The sequence below is a fragment of the Schistocerca cancellata genome, chromosome 9, assembly GCF_023864275.1.
Source record: "Schistocerca cancellata isolate TAMUIC-IGC-003103 chromosome 9, iqSchCanc2.1, whole genome shotgun sequence".
Lineage (NCBI taxonomy): Eukaryota > Metazoa > Arthropoda > Insecta > Orthoptera > Acrididae > Schistocerca > Schistocerca cancellata.
This window is the reverse complement of record NC_064634.1, coordinates 147,048,643-147,068,630: the sequence shown is the minus strand read 5'-3', so window position 1 is coordinate 147,068,630 and position 19,988 is coordinate 147,048,643.

The window sequence follows — 19,988 nt, the reverse complement described above, 5'->3', positions numbered from 1 at the left end:
GCGGCCCCCGCCGCCCCCCGTGGGGGCGTCCGCCTGCCAGGTCGCGACCGTTCGCCCCCACCCTCCTACTCACTCTCTCCCTTTACATTCAAATTGGACGTTATTGAATGTAGGAATTCAATAAACTCGTTTTTCATTGCTAATGGAATTCTCTTCCGTTCTTTGGTTCTTTACTGGCTTCCCGTACGCCTCGGTGACTGGCGAATAAATGCGGTTTCTCTTTCTTTCACTAGCATCTGCGCTTACGCCCGCACAGAAAGACAGACTCTCTCAGGCACGCGCAAACACACACACACACACACACACACACACACACACACACACACACGCACGCACGCACAAACAAACACACGGACACGCACTTTTATAAGAAGGCAGCGTAACCTTCGAATACGAATAAAATTTACATGACGTATTCATTACCTTTCAGTCCTTGGCACAGAACATATACTCTCTTTGCAACAGAAAGACGAAAAATTTTGTCAGCTTTTCAGGAAAATAAAAATACGGTCTAAAATTATGATGCAAAATTTATACAGGATGTAACAGGTACAAGCGCAGATATTTTTATATGTGGTATTTTAATATGATCCCATGTAAATTGGTTGGTTGCTTTTTCTTTGCGTCGAAAAGTCTTCCCACAAACGTGTCATGAACTTAACGACCTGAAATTTTCTGCATGGTTGTAATTGCTCCCATACGAGCTATCCTTCACCGATTTGGCTCATATTGACAGTATGTGTAGGGTACGATTACAACTTTAACATGTGTAAATAGGAATGAGTTTGAAATTGTGACAGGACTCAGGCAAGGAGATGGGCTGCCCCTATCCTGCTCAACTTTGCCCTCGAGAAGATCGTACGCGAGACCTTCCAAGAGAACGAAGGAATTGATATCGAAGGAAAGAGACTGGCATACTTAGCCTATGCAGACGACATCTGTTTACTCTCTAGGTCGGAAGAGGAGTTGGAGCAAATGACCAAAGCACTAAAGGAGGCTGCCAGCAAATTTGGGCTAAACATAAACGAAGTCAAGACAGAGTACCTCGTTATGACGTGTGGTCATTGTCAGACTGCTGATCATCTACAATCACTGCAGGTTGGGGACCAGTCTTACAAGAGAGTGCAAGAGTTCAAATAGCTAGGGGCACTTTTCACTGAGGACTCGTCATGCGAAGCAGAGATCAATGCCAGAATACAAGCGGGAAACCGATCTTACCACAGCCTAGCACAACTGCTTCGGTCCAGATATGTCTCCAGACATTTCAATATTCGACTGTACAAAACCCTGATGCAGCCTGTTGTTCTATATGGCTGTGAGACATTGAGTATCCGCAAACAGGACTTCCATAAGGTTCTTGTTTTTGAGAGAAAAGTGCTTTGGAAGATCTTCGGTCCGGTTCTGGATGCAGATACAGGGGAATGGATGATCAGATACAACCAAGAGCTTGATGAACTATACCTGCAGCCCAACATAGCGGGAACTGTCAAAGCCAAACAAATGCTGTGGGCCGCCCATGTGGCCCGGATTGAGGATCACCGATGGCCTCGGAAGCTCCTGGATTTCACACCCACAGGAGAGAGACCGCCAGAAGCGTTGGAGAGATGGACTCCGTGAAGATTTAAACCAAGTGTCAATAGATGTGAACGGATGGCGGATAGCAACAATGGACAGAATACAGTGGAGGAGGAAACTTGTAGATGCGTGCGGTCCACTGGGTCTGATCACGTAGTAGTAGTAGCAAATAGGAAGACGCAAATTTTCAAAGTTTTCGAAAGAACCAAGTATAAAGTTTTTTGGCCTGCTGATGCTGTAAACTTTGTACAAGCAATAGTGTTTATGGAATTCACAGCCGAGTGTATAAGCACTTATATTCGTATGCGTTTGTTCCCAGGACTGACTCTCGCTGCTGGTAGTTCATTTTTCTCCCACACGTAATTCTAACAACAGATTTACTATGACGGCGAAAAGGATCAGTATGTACTTATTTATTTACTACATTTCTATAATCTTTAACACGAAAGAAGGGACAAAAAAGTGATTTTTTTAATGAAAAAGGGATACACGAGAACTTCTAATGAAATCGGTGTAGTATTTGTATTATTGTACCTACATTTGAGACAAGTATAATATGTGACCTATGCAGCACTTCACACACTAGGGTGATACTCACTGTAGAAATTTAGAAAACAATAATTATCACGACAGACCGCAGATGTAAGGAACACTGAATTTTTGAGTGGTGATAGTTGTTTTCACTGTGTCTACGGCAAAACAAACTTGGGTTATATTCATAAACGGTTCTCGCTCGTTACGCAACTTTGCGGCGTAGCACGTATATCGAAGCTTAGCACTGAATATTGGTACAGGTCACTCACAAAAAGAGCAGTACTGGCAGCGAGATTCGTTCCAAAAACCTCTTGCTTATAAAAGTAAGTGCTTACTCGCTCGGCTGCGACGCGTTGCCTATTAGCAACTATACTAAATAGATAAGCACTTCAAAAATTTTCAAATTCGATTTTCTCTAAAATGTTGATAGTTGCGCCTACCAAAACACACTTGTTGTTATCCTGGTCGTGCCTCAAACAGCTTGTAAAAACGTATCAAATAGGCAAGGGGAACTTCGTACCGTCTCATTGTTAGTAGACTGCGGCTGTCAGTCTAGACTAAAGATTTTGAGTCCATGTATCCACACTCCAACACGTGAACTTCTGGCCTGGGGAAGTTAAGGATTAATGGCTTGCTCTTGCCATACATACTTTGAGGTACTAATCGGCTAAAAACATACAAATTGTATAGATATAATTATTAGTCAGCAAATGATGTAAATTCTAATTTAATGTTGTTCAGTACACCATCCTCAGTCGCCAGTAGAAATACCTGCACCTATACCCATTTTACCTTGTATGTACATCGTGTTCTTCTACTACTCTTTCTGACTCTTTATGTTGGTGGTAAGTATGACATTTCTCAAACAGCTTCCTGTATACAGGTCTCTGTTTTTCATTTTGTGGTTTGTTTCACTCTTCTTCGTGACACATGATCTCAGGGTCTTCCAACTGCTGTTCTTCCTTCGACTCTCCCCAGAACAATCTGTTATAGAGTGCTACATTCCAATTGAAACGTTACTGTCAGTTCAATTTCTTACGATCTTTAGGTTTGCACCTCCAAGCGAGTTGCAAATACGTGAGTTACACTGAATCTCATTCGTTTACCGGTACGAAGCACCTTTGGAGGAAAAGTGAGGGTGAGGCTGTATTGTGTTTATTTATTATACAACAGTACCTTTTTAATCCACTTTACCTTTCGTAAATCTTTATGAGTGACTGGGTGGGTGAATCGGTCTGTTTCAAAAGCTCGACAGGGATGCACAGCCTCAACTCCGGTGTGCATGAGCTACAGCAGCCTTGAAGTATTTTGGTACTTGTAGGGCTATAGGTAAATTAAGGGTGTGGCAGCGATGTTCCGTTGCTTGCAACCACTTGTTAAACGAGTAACGGTACCACCTCTTCCCTTCCCTTAGCGAGGACGAGCTTCTAGGAATCTTGGCTTGGGCCAAAATTTTGGTAGTGGTCGGCGCGTCAGAAGTATGGCACAGCGTCGTCACTGGATTAGGTGTCGATTCGTTATTTCGTCATGCAGCGACTTTCTATTAATATTCGTTATGTGTCACAATTCAGTAACTACTTTCCTGCTTCCGTCGTTGGTTGTATTTAAGCAGTTTTCGTATTTAGAAGGCATCTCTGTGAGGCAGCCGTTGTCCGTAAGGAGACACTCCCAAGTATTCTTAAAGTTCAATGATCTCAGAGCCGCATGCTTTAATTTATTTCCAAATTAAAACACGACTTTGTTCTTTAGAGTTTCTACGTTTTTCTGTCTGAATTCGTGTGATTTTAAAGTATCCACATGTGCTGTAGTCTTTACCATTTATTAGTTTCAAAGACAAGTGGAACTTAAGTCAACCGATGATCCCCGTATGAATGCACCGTAGCCTTCAGTAAGAAACTACTACCTGAGATGTTTCTGTCAAATCACTGCTCTCCTAGAAACTGATCTCAAATGTTTCGATGTGACAGCATGATCACACAAATTCGTCGAACAACTGTTCTTCTCGATAAACTTACTTGTTCGGACTTTTCCTGTTTATTAGGACACTGTACATCTGCAGTGTGTAAGAGAAACTCCTTTACGAGCTCACCTTCAGCAAAAGGCTTTAATTATTTGGTAATTTTTCTATTTATTACAAATCTAGCTTTAATCGAATTGTCGCACTCTATCACGGTTTGGCAAAAATTTGCTGTTAATTGTCCAAGTTGGAAATTAATATTTTAACTTGGTACTTCTGCTATCACCCTACAGCTGTTTTTGTGCAATGTGTTTAGCAGAAAAGAACCTTTTCATATTATATTTCTTCGCAACAGATAGTTATTCGCTGCACAACCAACAAACAAGTTTAAATTTGTACATGGTATTAAAAAAAATAATCTTCCATCCATTTCTCCTCGAATTGACGTCATTCAGCATCTATTTTTGTCTTCTTAAGGGCAGACATTTTATGAACGATCTCAGTAAAGATGAACCTAAACACTTGCACAGAATTAACAGACAGCTAACGCAGAATCTTAACGCGTGAGCCGATAACAGGTAGTCAAGTTGTTTACCAAATGGTTCAAATGGCTATGAGCACTATGGGACTTAACTTCTGAGGTCATCAGTCCCCTAGAACTTAGAACTAATTAAACCTAACTAACCTAAGGACATCACACACATCCATGCCCGAGGCAGGATTCGAACCTGCGATCGTAGCGGTCACGCGGTTCCAGACTGTAGCACCTAGAACCGCTCGGCCACTCCGGCCGGCGCTATATCTCAAACGCTTCCTTTGTCTTCTCTTATAAGCATGCCATATTTCATGATTGACTTTTATATGAACCATCGTTGTAGAGCAACTTCCACAGAAGTATCATACAAAAACTTTTCTTTTGTTTCTGCCGTTGTTTCTTCGATGTACAAATAGAACCCTAGGGTGAAACCCTGCAATCCTGTCTTCAGCCATTTTAATTTGAGAAATGCCTTATTGATCTCCCATTCGTATTGTTTCCTCTCATTTCTTGTAAGCATTCTAAATTATCCATCTTTCCTTACTGCTTACTCATTTTTCCTTGGGATTTCAAATATCTTGCTTCGTTTTCGTTTTTAAATGTGTACGCTTCATCTAGTTCCAAAATCCTCAGAAAGTGCATCCAGGCTTTTATTGAGTCCTTCCTCCCTAAGCAGCAGAAATATCAGAACTGTCTCTCGGGAGCCATTATCTTTTCAAAAGCAAAATGTATCGTCATATATTAAATCATTTTTTTCCCTCTTGTATACCGTCCTTGTCTTCAGACTCCATACTTCTTGCCAATAGAAGAACTTAAAAACGACTATAGATTATTATGTAATGACTTTTTTACCCATCGCTGATTATACCCATATTCTCTGAAAGCGTTTCTTCATTGTGGTCAAACACATTTTCTCCGATATCTGTAAATGTCCCGTGTATAATATATGTGTATTTTGTTTCCTACTGTGGGAATGTATGTCTGTCTGTCGCTGACCTATCCGTGGACTGAATGCGTAATCATCGTTGCCGGACAGAGGGTGCTGTTTTGAGATGTTTCCAAACCCTCTGACTGCAGACGACCCCCAGCTAAGGGGTCCACCGGTCGTCTCTCCGGTTCATTCATTACGTAAGCTGTCGAGATGTCTCGTAGTGTATCGCGTTAAATTCTATAAAGGTCATTCGTTCTTAGCTATATTCTTTTCTGTCTATAAGAGGTACAAATATGGAGAGAATTTTCAAACTGCAGAAAATAGCCTTAAGAATAATTAGTTAAAGTAGCAGTCGGGCCCATTGTAAACAATTATTTAAGATACTTGACATCGTTACTACACCAAATGAATCCCTGTATTAATTTTTGGGGCATATCGGCACTTAACTAACAGTCCCGTAGATATTGGCCTTACATTTACCCAAGAAAAACAAACAAAAGACTCCAAACACCATCTTCTGCCACGGGATAAAACTGTGTAATGAATTGCCCAAGGAGATGAAAAATATCACTGAAATATATCTATTTAAATAGGCAGATAGAACTATTAGAACTACACAGGGGGTTTCAAAATTAATATACGGGCTTTAAGGCTTTGCAGCATTTATTACTTTCAACTTCTAATTATAAGTAATACATCAAATGAAAGAGGAACTCAAACCGATCCTTTGCACACCTGTACATAAAGGGAAGGGTATGGAACGATCAAAAGTGCGATGAATTAGCGAGAGTTCTTCACAGGTAGCTCCAAGAAATGAGTTCGGAATGCAGTTCCAGTGATATCTGTCTGAAGACTTATGAGGAGACGCTTATACTTACATCCTTACCGTTCGCAGTCGTTACGAGTTCTAAAACCTACAGAGCCCGATTTATGTGTTAACTTTGTAAACGACATGTTGCTTCACGACGACGGATATGTTTTGGATCGTGTCGTCTTCAGTGTTGAGTCGACGTTTCAAACATAATGTGCACATCTGGGGACAGCAAATCCCCACGAGATGGTACAGTTGAAACTAGACCCTCTAAATTAAATGTCTTTTGTGCCACATCCCGGTGAAAAGTTAGCTAGAGCTATGGCTATTCCCTCGATTGGGAGAAGCAGCACCACAGAATATTATTTGGCAAGACGAAAGCCCGCCACCTTATTGGCATAACACAATATACGACTGGTTAAACGAAATTGTATTTGGCCTCTGGATTGGCTGCAACGGCCTGGATGACAGAGCTTGTTTTGCATAACTTCCGCGTTCGCACAATACACGACGCCATTCGATCTTTCTTCTTTGGGGGTTTATAAAGGACCACGTGCATGTGCCTCCGGTACCAGTCGATCTACACGACCTTAGAAACTGCATTGTTTCAAAATTTACTCGAACACACAGATCAAGGCAAGGGAAGAACTCTATGTGTGACGAATGGTGCTGACGTTGAAACACTTGTAACAAACGCTATTTGAGATGCTCTTTCATTTGATGTATTATTAAAAATGCTTATTGTCGTTGTTTTTGTGGTCTTCCGTCCGAAGTCTGGTTTCATGCTACTTTCCAAGCTACTCTACCCAGGGCGAGCCTCTTAATCTCCGAATAACAACTCTAACCTACATCTTTCTAAATCTGCTTACTGTATTCATCACTTGGTCTCCCTCTACCATTTTTACTCTCCACACTTCCCTCCAGTATTAAACTGATGATCCCTTTATGTCTAAGAATGTGTCCAACCAACTAATCCCTTCTTTTGGTCAAGTTGTGCAACAACTTTCTTGTCTCCCAAGTCTATTCAGTACTCCGTCACTAGTTACGTTATCGACGCATCTAATCTTAAACATTCTTCTTTAGCACCGCATTTCGAAAGCTTCTGTTCTCTCTTTATCTAAACTGTTCATCGTGCATGATTCATTTCCTTATATGGCTACACTACAGACAAAAATCTGCAAAAAAGACTTCTTAACACTTAAATCTACATTCTATGTCAACAAATTTCTCTTCTTCAGAAATACTTTCCTGGCCACTGCCAGTATACATTTTAGGACCCTACCTCGACCATAATCAGTTACTTTGCTGATCAAATAGCAAAACTCATCTACAGCTTTAATGCGTCTCATTCCCTAAATTGAATCCCTTAGCATCATATGATTTTATTCAAATGCATTTCATTATCCTTGCTTTGCTTTTGTTGATGTCCATCTTATATCCTCCTCTCAAGACGCTGCACATTCCGTTCAACATCTCTTCCAAGTCCTTTGCTGTCTCTGACGGAATTACAATGTCATCGGCAAACCTCAATATTTTTATTTCCTCTCCCTGAACTTTAATACCTATGCCAAATTTTTCTATCGTTTTCTTTACCGCTTGTTCGATGTCCATATGTATGTCTGTCTCACTCCCTTGTGAGTCACAGCTTCCCTTTCAAGACCCTCGACTCTTCTACCTGCCGTCTGGTTTCTGTACAAGTTGTAAAGAGCTCTCCGCTCCCATATTTTACCCCTGCTAAGTCAGAATTTCGAAGAGAGTATTCAAATCAACATTGTCAAAAGCTTTCCCTAAATATAAAAATCCTGTAAATGTAAGTTGGCCTTTCCTTAAACTATCTTCTAAGAGAAGTCGTAGATTCAGTATTGCCTGACGTGTTCCTAATACGGAAATGATCTTTCCCGAGATCGGCTACTACCAGTTTTTCCATTCTTCTGCAAAGAATTCGCGTTAATATTTTGCAACCATGATTTTTTAAACTGATAGTTCAGCAATTTTCAAATCTGTCAGCAACTGCTTTCTTTGGAATTGGAATTACTACATTCTTCTTCAAGTCTGACAGTATTTCTCCTGTCTCATACATCTTGCACACCAGATGGAAGAGTTTTGTCACGAATGAATCTCCCAAGCCTATCAGTAGTTCTGACAAGTATCATCTACCGCAAGGCCTTGTTTCGACTTAGATCTTTTAAAGCTTTGTCAAATTCTTCTCACAGTCTCAGATCTATTTCATTTTCATCAGCCATTTCCGTTTCTATAATATTGCTTTCATATTCATCCCCCTTGTGTAGACACTCTATATCCTCCTTCCACCTTTTTAATGAAATTAATAAAAAAAATATTATATAAAATTCCGTCAGTCTCAGGATCGCTGTAAAAGAAAAACATTTTCTTAATTCACTGTTAATTTTTATCTGCTCCCGATTTACGGGTTTGGTTAATTTTTCTTAGCGGAACAATTTTTTAAATGTGCCGCCGCTGCAAATCGTTCGGTCATGGCACAGCCCAGCAACACCAGCGATAATTGCTAAAAATGCTGAAAATTCTTTAAAGAAATATTATAGATGACATGGGCAAGCTAATTTACATTAGTAATACACAATTTTGATAAACTATAATGTATTTAGACCACAACAATAATTCAACTTTCATTAATTTGTAATTTCTCCTCTAATGGCGGCTAAATCTAGATATAGACAAATGAAGTCTACTCATTCATAAAATGCTACGTCACGGGTTCCTCTCTCTCTCAGCTCTCGAGGAAGAAGACAAAGAATGCACACTATTTATTCCTGTTTATACCACTCCCGACCGTTAATGTCTCTTTGCAATCTGCGGCTGTATTTTACATTTTTCTTATCGCAGATATTGACACATTTCGTAATTACATTATGAGTATAGAAATATTACAATCATAAATACATCGAGAATATAATTACAGAAAATATTACAATAATAACGAATGTCCTTTATATAAAATTAAATAATATTCTTTGTTAAATAATTACAGTCTATACAAATTGCTTCATAGCGGCGTATATAGTACAATTAAATTTTAGTTTATTAATAGTGTGTGTGCTGCCAGGGAACGTTACATTGCCCCCTGGCAGCATTTGGCAAAGAGTTTCTATACTTTGACACAATGGTGCCAGTAACGTTCTGTACAATTCTGTATTTTTTTATATGGAATGGCTCTTTTAATTAGTCCCAGGGTTATATATGTTCATGGCTCCCCCATTTGGGCGAAGGCAGACAGGAAACCTGGGCAAAACTATGCCGTAGCCCAGCCATCCCAGTTGTTCATGATTAATCTTGTCTCTTTAACAGTCATTCTTTTGAATTGATTTAGCAGTTTGTCATTAACGGTTACATAATATCACATTCACATACAGTTCAATGAAAGTTTGTTGTGTGTGTGATTAAGAACTCGTAATTATCATTTTTGCCACATACTGCAAGGTCACTTGTCCTAGGATATATCACTTAGTTTTTTGAAATCATTTAGCACAACGTCACTTTTCATAATGTTCCCACTACCTACGTGTTACAAATCCATCTCCTACACTTGTTAGTGTTCATTTTCTCTCGTCAATTTACGGGTATACATAATAAGTGTTCAATGTTTATCAAAAATCGAGTTCATTGACATGTTATGCAGTTTGTGTAAATATTTTGGAATATGTCAATAATGCAGTAGTTGGTGAGCGGTGCGGAGTGATTGTTGAGCGGCGCTCGGCGCGGTGCGTCGGCTCCGTGTAGGTCACCGCCCCCGGTGTTGACAGCTACGGCGCGGAGAGGCGTGTGGCTGTCTGGTCTGCTACGGGCTGCTGCGGTCGCTGCATGGCTGAAGTAGCCAGATGCGCGTTGTATATCGGCTCGCCCGTGTGACATCTTCTTGCAGTGCTCCAGCAAACATGCAACAAGTTAACAAACAGTGTACTATCCTTATGGGCATTTTTCCTGCTGTGGGAAAGAACGCACACAGTTATTGGCAGTTATTATTCAGTAGGCCTTCACTAGTCTGGTTTGCACAATGTTTCGTTGTCACAGTAACACGTTTTATGGGCACACAATATTTTTTTCCATGTCATGACTTATCATTAGTCACACACAAGTTTTCACCTTAGGACAAAATGTATCTCTGTAGTCAATGCTCTTTCCTGGCGTCCCTTGACACACAAAGAGTTATAGTTTGACACTAGCTTGGTCCACTTGGCTCACTGTTCGTGTCGTGCTAGTTCCTTGTCCACTTGCACACACGGCGATGATACAGTTTCTTATTGCTTGTTCAAAACAACCTCGTGACGTATTGCTGCAGGTTTAACAGTCACTGTCTGTCTCTGTCACACAATACTGCACTTATCTTAAAGTTTTTTCAGTTACAATGTCCGATGTGAAATTTTTTTGTAACAGCACATTCGTAACTTCTTTGTTCGCTCTTTACCAAGGTGTGTGATAATTGCGTACATGGTAACAAATATTAAAATTTCGTATTAGTTTGCCCAAAAATCATCTATATTTATGTTCGAGTAGATTTTATTTGTGCATTCCAGCTGGATTCAGGCATATTGTTCAATAACTCCTTTGAAATTATGTCTCACTTTACTTTCAAGGTCCTACGTAACTACACTGTAGTCTCTAGTCTCTGTAGGCTAAAATTGACTTGGACTGTATCAGGCTAGCTCTTTTAACTGATTGGATCTGCACATGCTTCAATTGAAGCTTCTTTGTGCGTAACTTTGCGTTATTTAAATTTGCAATAAGTTTGCCTCCCATGGTGCCCTCGGATCACTACTGGGTGCATTATTCTCTTTGATAACACTGGTTTGAAAATAAAATTCTCAGGGTCTCATATTATTGATCTTATACTGGGTTCGATTCTGTCAATCTGATAGCTACACACACACACACACACACACACACACATACATATATATATATATATATATATATATATATATATATATATATATATATATATATATATATATATAAAGAAAAGATTGTACCAAGAAATTTTTCAAGTTTGACACATATATAGAATATTATGCAGTACACAAACTAATCACTACTGAAATGTTCCTCCTGACTGATCTCTGTCACAATTTAACACTACAAATAATTGCACTAATCAGGTTATCTGTGCAGACATTTAGAGCATGTTTAAGCTAACACTAACTAAAAAGAAGACATAACACAGATAATCATAAAGAAAAGAGAAAGTCAATCATATTCTTATAACTAATTACTTCTACACTAGTACATCATCTCTACAGATGACACATCATTAATGTTCATTCATTTTCAAAAGAATGGTGTACATTTTTTTACACAAAACACATAGGACTATTAGTCATTTACTGTAGGAATATTTTCACATCCTTACGCGGATACAGTCCCCGTACTCTTCCTGATTGGGAATCTGCTAAGAGACAGCTACTATTTCCTTCTTGGACTAAGGAATGGAGTATGAGGCTCGACAGTAGGTTTTGTGAGGCTTCACCTCGATATTGTATTGATATCCCTTAACAATTCCTTGTCGTTCTGAAAATACATTTGCATAGTTAGATAATAACTGTACCAAATACTGCTGTTGCATTGAGTTCAAATTTTCGGACTGTGATACTTTGTTCACAAGTGCGTCCACATTTGCTTTTAATTGATCACTTTGTACGTCTGGATAATAGAGATTTTGTCCTAGAGAATGATTGTCTAAATGTAGTATCCACTGATTCCTACATTTTATGTTAATAGCGTTACAATTAGGCACAGGTACCTCTTCAGATCTGAGCATGGACAATTCTATCCTCCTACCCGCGTTCATCAAACTTAATTTTCCCCGAGAAAGATCGATTACTGCGTCCCTTTCTCTCAAAAAATCTACCCCCAAAATGCAGGCTACCTTTAAACCCTTTACTGCCAGGAACGAGCACTCTATGGCTTCTCCCCCTATATACATCTCTACCCGCACTTGGAGTTTAATTATTTGTCGCTGTGCACTGATGGCTCCAGTGACTTTGCAATTGTTCACATGAAAAGTCAGCATACGCTTTTCTTTCCCCAGTACTCTGAATAAGTCCATACTCATGACACTGACAGTAGCACCTGTATCTACGATTGCTTGCACATCAATATTGTTAATTTTGATCTCTATTATCGCTTGTACTTCGTCTTTGTGCTCTTTTATGCACGTGGGTGGTTCAGTTATTAATTCATGTCCCATCTGTACCCCGTCATTATACCTGAGGATACAGATTCCCGATGTTTTGTTCTGTGTCGGGCTGCTCTCACTCCAAACCTCAGCCGACGATGGAGAGCGTATCTCGGCTGAATCTAGTTTGTTGGATTATTACTGGTGGATGCGTGTGGCTGCTCTGTGTCGCTGACCTCCACTATGTGAAGTTGTGTTGCGTCGGCCGCCACGGTTGCGCAATTGGTGCATTTTGTGGTGGCGGTCGGTTATTGTCATATCTTTCACTGTTTTGCCGGTCCGGACTGGGCCTCTGGTTCTGTGGCCAAGTTCGGTTTGCTTCGTTATAGGTATTAGTGTTCCACGGCCCCCTGGCATTTTTCCATCTACTATTGCTTGGTGGGCCTGTTTCATATCGGTCCTCTGACCTCCTTTTCCGGTCATTATTCACCGGCGGACTATTGCCGTTCCGGTCTCTACCTCTATTCCCGTTTTGTATATAATCTTATCTCCTATTGTTACCTCCGCCGTTTCCATTATTTGGTGGAGGCGTGTTATTTCGACCATTTCTGTAACCGTTTCCGTTACTTCTAGCGTGTTCAGAGGCTGCCTTAACATCCTCCTGAATCAGGTCAATTGAGTCCAGAACAGACAAGAAATCTTCCATGTCGTTCTCCGGTACGTGTATAAGTTTTTCCTTTACGTGTATCGGCAAGTGTGATTTCAAAAGTCTGATCAAATCCCGGGATGAAATCTGCTCGTCCCAGTAACGGGTCTTATTAATGTACTTCTCAAAATATTTTCGCAAATTGCCTAATCGTGAAGAATACGGCTCTGGATTATATACCTCTTTCCGTAATCTCTCCTGAATACATGTTGACCAATATTTGGCCAAGAATGCCTTTTCAAATTGCTCATATGTGTCGCAACTGTCAGCTGCTTCGGTTGCCCATAATGCAGCATCTCCTTGTACGTAAGACATAACGAACTGTATTTTCTGTGTATGACTCCAAACGCTAGGCAAAATGTTTCTAAATCCCTTGATAAATACTACAGAGTGAACAGATTTCTTCTCCGTTGTAAAGATCTGAAACTGTCGGTTTTTAATCAGGCTTTCTTCAGTCACTATTTTGGAGTGACATCTGTTTGTTTCGCTAACATTGTTGCCCTGTTCTGTCTCACAGTCGCAATTTTTCACTGCTGTATTTATATGCCTATCATTGTTGGACCTGGCTGGCGTGACACACGCCTGTGCGTAGCCGTGCGACAAGCTGTTTTCCAGCTCCGCAAGACGACGGTTGACATTCCGCTGCCACAGCGGAATGTCAGTGTGCACCGTCTTTTTTTAGTTCCTGCACTTCCGCAGTCGAGCCCAAGTCTTTGGCCTCGATCGCGGCGTGCACCTTCTCGTCTATTTTGGATCGCTGTAAAAGAAAAACATTTCCTTAATTCATTGCTAATTTTTATCTGCTCCCGATTTACGGGTTTGGTTAATTTTTCTTAGCGGAACAATTTTTTAAATGTGCGCCGCTGCAAATCGTTCGGTCGCGGCACAGCCCAGCAACGCCAGCGATAATTACTAAAAATGCTGAAAATTCTTTAAAATATTATAGATTACATGGGCAAGCTAATTTACATTAGTAATACACAATTTTGATAAATTATAATGTATTTAGACCACAACAATAATTCAACTTTCATTAATTTGTAATTTCTCCTCTAATGGCGGCTAAATCTAGATATAGACAAATGAAGTCTACTCATTCATAAAATGCTACGTCACGGGTTCCTCTCTCTCTCAGCTCTCGAGGAAGAAGACAAAGAATTCACACTATTTATTCCTATTTATACCACTCCCGACCGTTAATGTCTCTTTGCAATCTGCGGCTGTATTTTACATTTTTCTTATAGCAGATATTGACACATTTCGTAATTACATTATGAGTATAGAAATATTACAATCATAAATACATCGAGAATATAATTACAGAAAATATTACAATAATAACGAATGTCCTTTATACAAAATTAAATAATATTTTTTGTTAAATAATTACAGTATATACAAATTGCTTCATAGCGGCGTATATAGAACAAACAAATTTTAGTTTATTAATAGTGTGTGTGCTGCCAGGGAACGTTACACCTTTCAGCTTTCCCTTCTTTGCTTAGGACTGGTTTACCATCTGGGCTCTGGATATTACTGCAGCTGCTTCTCTTTTCCCCAAAGGCCTCTTTAATTTACCAGTAGGTGGTATCTATCTTTCCTATTGTCATATATGCTGTCAATCTTATTTTTCAACCGGTTGTATTCCATTTCATCTGCCTCATTTGCTGCATTTTTAAATGTACTCCATTTATCAATTAAACTGATGTTCTCCTGTGTTATTCAAGGATTTGCACTAGGATTTGTCTTTTCACCTATTTGATCAACTGCTGCCTTAACTATTTCATCTCTTAATGCTGTCCATTCGTCTTCTATTGTGTTCCTTCCCCATCATAGCCATTCTCAGGTTGTTCATTACTGTCCTTACGAAATTAGATACGTATCATGTCTCGTCTCTCATTCACGTTTATTTCATTGAGGGAAAACCATAATCGAACTACTATTGTTTGTTTTAGGGAGATATATGGCGGAACCCACGAAAAATACTGGCTGAAGAATGTTAGAGGCAATACCGTCAAAAAATCCATCATATGTATCAGACAATCGTCTACTGGACATTATGTTGTTACTGATCCACTATTGCTCACAACAGCCGGTATCTTCAGCTACCCTCTTCATCCCGTGTGTTTTCCTTGTGGTTTGAAAACACGAGCTTGTCAAGCCACAACCATAGACGATCGTTGCCAAAGCAGCCTCTGATTCCCGCCCCATTTCTTATTCTGGTACTGTCTGGTAAAAACGTCCTTGCCGCAGTGGGAACACCGGTTCCCGTCAGAACACCGAAGCTAGGTGCTGTCAGACTTGGATGGGTGACAGTCCGGTCTGCTGAGCGCTGCTGGCAAGGGGCAATTGCTGCAATTGACGAGCTACTTGACTGACAAATAGCGGCTCCGATCACGACAACCGACAATGGCCGGTAGAGCTGTATGCTGACTACATTCCCCTCCATGTCCGCATCCAGTGACGCCTATCGGCTGGGAATGACACGGCAATCGGTCGGTACCGCTGTGCCTTCAGAGCCCTGTTACAGAAAGTTACTGTCGAAGGTCTTGAAATATACAGCTCTCAATAAGGTAACAAACCACTTACTTGAACAATCCTACTAGGGGCATACGAATCTGGTTTCTACAAACGTTGTAGCACATCTGCTTTTATAGAAGTAGTATATGTTCTGAAGGTAATTGTATTATGGTTTCTATATGTTAGCAAGGCCTTTCTTTGACGTTTTCTATACGTTACTTGCTAAATGATGTAATCTCATTTTCTCTCCAAGCGTACCGCAATGCTTTCACTTCGTATCTGACATACAGGGTTATTACAAATGATTTAAGCGATTTCACAGCTCTACAATAACTTTATTATTTGAGATATTTTCAAAATGCTTTGCACACACATACAAAAACTCAAAAAGTTTTTTTAGGCATTCACAAATGTTCGATATGTGCGCCTTTAGTGATTCGGCAGACATCAAGCCGATAATCAAGTTCCTCCCACACTCGGCGCAGCATGTCCCCATCAATGAGTTCGAAAGCATCGTTGATGCGAGCTCGCAGTTCTGGCACGTTTCTTGGTAGAGGAGGTTTAAACACTGAATCATTCATATAACCCCACAGAAAGAAATCGCATGGGGTTAAGTCGGGAGAGCGTGGAGGCCATGACATGAATTGCTGATCATGATCTCCACCACGACCGATCCATCGGTTTTCCAATCTCCTGTTTAAGAAATGCCGAAAATCATGATGGAAGTGCGGTGGAGCACCATCCTGTTGAAAGATGAAGTCGGCGCTGTCGGTCTCCAGTTGTGGCATGAGCCAATTTTCCGCGGGCTACGCGTGAAACTTGCTCGCACGCGTTCAACTGTTTCTTCGCTCACTGCAGGCCGACCCGTTGATTTCTCCTTACAGAGGCATCCAGAAGCTTTAATCTGCGCATACCATCGCCGAATGGAGTTAGCAGTTGGTGGATCTTTGTTGAACTTCGTCCTGAAGTGTCGTTGCACTGTTATGACTCACTGATGTAAGTGCATTTCAAGCACGACATACGCTTTCTCGGCTCCTGTCGCAATTTTGTCTCACTGCGCTCTCGAGCGCTCTGACGGCAGAAACCTGAAGTGCGGCTCAGCCGAACAAAACTTAATGAGTTTTTCTACGTATCTGTAGTGTGTCGTGACCATATGTCAATGAATGGAGCTACGGTGAATTTATGAAATCGCTTCAATCATTTGTAATAGCCCTGTATAACCAACAACGCGTCTTGCCCCGCACTACAAAGTGTAATGTGAACAGGAAATATCTAGCGTCACCCAGGGGTCAAATACTGTCTTCATTATATGTCAATGACGCACAGTCAGTTCTGATGCGGAGCGGGATTAACCGAGCGGTCTGGGGCGCTGCAGTCATGGACTGTGCGGCTGGTCCCGGTGGAGATTCGAGCCCTCCCTCGGGCATGGGTGTGTGTGTTTGTCCTTAGGATAATTTAGGTTAAGTAGTGTGTAAGCTTAGGGACTGATGACCTTAGTAGTTAAGTCCCATAAGATTTCACACACATTTGAACATTCAGTTATGTCCAATTATAAGTTATGCTTGTATGGTGATGATCTCTATTCACATATAAGTGCCAAGCAATCAGACTGAAAAGAGCTATGAGGAATATCTCTGCTGACCAGTGTGCAGTATACTAATGAGCACAGAATACATGTAACTAGAGACTATATACATGGGCAGAGATGTGCTCATCCTCGGTATATTTCGAAGAATAGTCCTACCTTTCCACATCACGCATCTTTTCTTCCGATTGACAATATTTTGTTTCAGGATCAGTCCCAACGTCTCCAATTAAACCAAGATCTCCCGTTCTTTAAATCCATTTTCCACTCTCAGATTCTGTATAAACCTTTTCCATTTTCTTCTTTGATATAGACCACGCTTTTCTGTCGTATACCTTTTCCCGACGTGAGTGCTGTATATGTTGTCTTCCGTAGTGAAGAACCGAAATAAAAAGAGAATTAGTATGTACGTTTTTCCAGACAACTATTATTCAATCAGTTATGCAACACAGAAAAGAAACTAAAATAATCAGACATCCGTCTGGGGTGAGCTCCTAAACGGATCTTTCAAACTGGACATATTCAAAAACGGAAAAACGAAAAGAAAAAAAGATTATTAGGATTTACAGTTCTGTGGCAACGATGTCATCAAATCAAATGAAAATGTTATGAAATAGATCGAGGGGCAAAAGTGACCTCATAGCAATTATCTATAATAGTAACGTAAGATTCTGGGCGTTTATTTAGACACAAAATCTTTTGAACACATAAATTTGAGTGATTAAGTTTAGGAAAAATCTAGAATAGGACACGAAAGGACGCATTAAATGTATTGGATATGACGGAGTACAAGAATGATCAAGAAATTAATGTTGTTGTTGTTGTCTTCAGTCCTGAGACTGGTTTGATGCAGCTCTCCATGCTACTCAATCCTGTGCACGCTTCTTCATCTCCCAGTACCTACTGCAACCGACATCCTTCTGAATCTGCTTGGTGTATTCATCTCTTGGTCTCCCTCTACGATTTTTACCCTATACGCTGCCCTCCAATACTAAATTGGTGATCCCTTGATGCCTCAGAACATGTCCTACCAACCGATCCTTTCTTCTAGTCACGTTGTGCCACAAACTTCTCTTCTTCCCAATCCTATTCAACACCTCCTCATTAGTCATGTGACCTACCCATCTAATCTTCAGCATTCTTCTGTAGCACCACATTTCGAAAGCTTCTATTCTCTTCTTGTCTAAACTATTTATCGTCCATGTTTCACTTCCATACATGGCTACACTCCATACAAATACTTTCAGAAACGACTTCCTGACACTTAAATCTATACTCGATGTTAACAATTTTCTCTTCTTCAGAAACGCTTTCCTTCCCATTGCCAGTCTACATTTTATATCCTCTCTACTTCGACCATAATCAGTTATTTTGCTCCCCAAATAGCAAAACTCCTTTACTACTTTAAGTGTCTCATTTCCTAATCTAATACCCTCAGCATCACCAGACTTAATTCGACTACATTCCATTATCCTCGTTTGGCCTTTGTTGATGTTCATCTTATATCCTCCTTTCAAGACACTATCCATTCCGTTCAACTGCTCTTCCAACTCCTTTGCTGTCTGTGACCGAATTACAATGTCATCGACGAACCTCAAGGATTTTATTTCTTCTCCATGGATTTTAATACCTACTCCGAATTTTTCGTTTGTTTCCATTACTGCTTGCTCAATATACAGATTGGATGACATCGGGGAGAGGCTACAACCCTGTCTCACTCCCTTCCAAACCACTGCTTCCCTTGCATGCCCCTCAACTCTTATAACTGCCATTTGGTTTCTATACAAATCGTAAATAGCCTTTCGCTCCCTGTATTTTACCCCTGCCACCTTCAGAATTTGAAAGAGAGTATTCCAATCAACATTGTCAAAAGCTTTCTCTAAGTCTACAAATGCTAGAAACGTATGTTTGCCTTTCCTTAATCTTTCTTCTAAGATAAGTCGTAGGGTCAGTATTGCCTCACGTGTTCCAATAATGCTACGGAATCCAAACTGATCTTCCCCTAGGTCGGCTTCTACTAATTTTTCCATTCGTCTGTAAAGAATTCGCGTTAGTATTGTAAGTAGGCTGTTTAGATTTTTATATGGGTAATGCCACGTAGCGCTCTATATGAAAATCACTGGCTGTGCTGTGTGCAGTATGTGGCTAGTTTGCATTGTTGTCTGCCATTGTTGTCATGAACTGCTACAGCTGGATGTGAACAGCGCGTAGCGTTGGGCTGTTGGAGGTGAGCCGCCAGCAGTGGTGGATGTGAGGGGAGAGATGGCGGAGTTTTGATAATTTGTAATACTGGATGTCAATTATGAATATTAAGGTAAATACATTGTTTGTTCTCTATTAATATCTTTCATTTGCTAACTATCCCTATCAGTAGTTAGTGCCTTCAGTAGTTTGAATCTTTTATTTAGCTGGCAGTAGTGGCGCTCGCTGTATTGCAGTAGTTCCAGTAATGAAGATTTTTGTGAGGTAAGTTATTTGTGAAAGGTATAGTGTAATGTTACTCAGGGCCATTCTTTTGCAGGGATTTTTGATAGTCAGATTGCGTTGCGCTAAATAATATTGTGTGTCAGGTTAAGCACAGGCTTGTATAATTGTTCTAAGTGGACGTTTCACATGTATATATTGTTCTAAGGGGACGTTTCAGTATTTTGCAGCCGTGACTTATTAGACAGAGCACTGAAAGAAA